Here is a 1,112-nt window from a genome sequence, read left to right as displayed (position 1 = left end):
TACCAAAAAGACAGCATCGCAGCTACTGGTGTGTCATGAAAAGCAGCACCTAGTCAGAAGACCAGAATGACAGGTACTCCAGGCAGGAACCTACTATTACAAATTGCCATCTTCAGTGCAGTTGATAGTTCATAGGTGTCAGTATATATATTCAGTCAGGGTGAGAATCTTTCCAATTAACTGCTAGACTTGAAGATCTTCTGAAGATTGTGAGGATCATTGCCTTACCCATCTTGTACATATGACTGTATGGTTTGCCTCTGCAATGTTTCCTAGCTCTTCTCCTTGCTCTCTCTTCATTGTCTAGTCCTCAAGTTCTTGATTTCCTTTTAGTTGTATGATACATTTCTATTTGTATTTCTTTTTTTTTTTGAGTTCTTATACTAGGGAAACTACATGATATTTACACATGTGTTTCTGGTTTATTTCACTTATGAGTATAACTTCTAGTAGTGTCGACTTCAACATCTTCTATTTTATCATTCTTAATAGCTTAATAATACTCCATTGTGTAAAAATACCACATCTTTTTCAACCATTTCTCAGGTGATGGGCATCTTGGTTGTTTCCAAGATTTGGCTATCACAAATTGTGCTGCTATAAACATAGAAACACATATAACCCTATGATATGATGTTTTCAGATCCTGCGGGAAAATTCCCAGTAGAGAAATATCTGGTTTAAATGGGATTTCCAGTCTTAGTTTTCTAAGGCGTCTACACACTGATTTCCATAGCTAGTGCTCCAGTCTACATTCCCATCAGTAGTGGAGAATGTAGACTTTTTTGTTGAAAAAAGGAAAACAAAAACCTATCCAACAAAACCTATCCAACATTTGTTGTTGGTTGATTTCTTTATGATAGCCATTCTTTCTGAGGTGAGATGATACCTCAAAGTTATCTTAATTTGCATTTCAAGGATGGTTAGTAGTGTAGAGCATTTTTTCATATATTTATTCACTCATTTAATTTCACACTCTGAGAAGTATGCGTTTATTTTGGATGCCCAATTCTGGATTGGGTCTTTCAATTTTGAAGCCCTAGTGTTTTTTAGTTCTCTATAAATTCTAAAGAGCATACATTTGTCTGAGTAGTTACTTGCCAAGATTTTTT

This window comes from Octodon degus, unplaced genomic scaffold (genome assembly GCF_000260255.1).
Source record: "Octodon degus isolate 3935 unplaced genomic scaffold, OctDeg1.0 scaffold00149, whole genome shotgun sequence".
Lineage (NCBI taxonomy): Eukaryota > Metazoa > Chordata > Mammalia > Rodentia > Octodontidae > Octodon > Octodon degus.
This window is presented reverse-complemented; position numbering follows the sequence as displayed.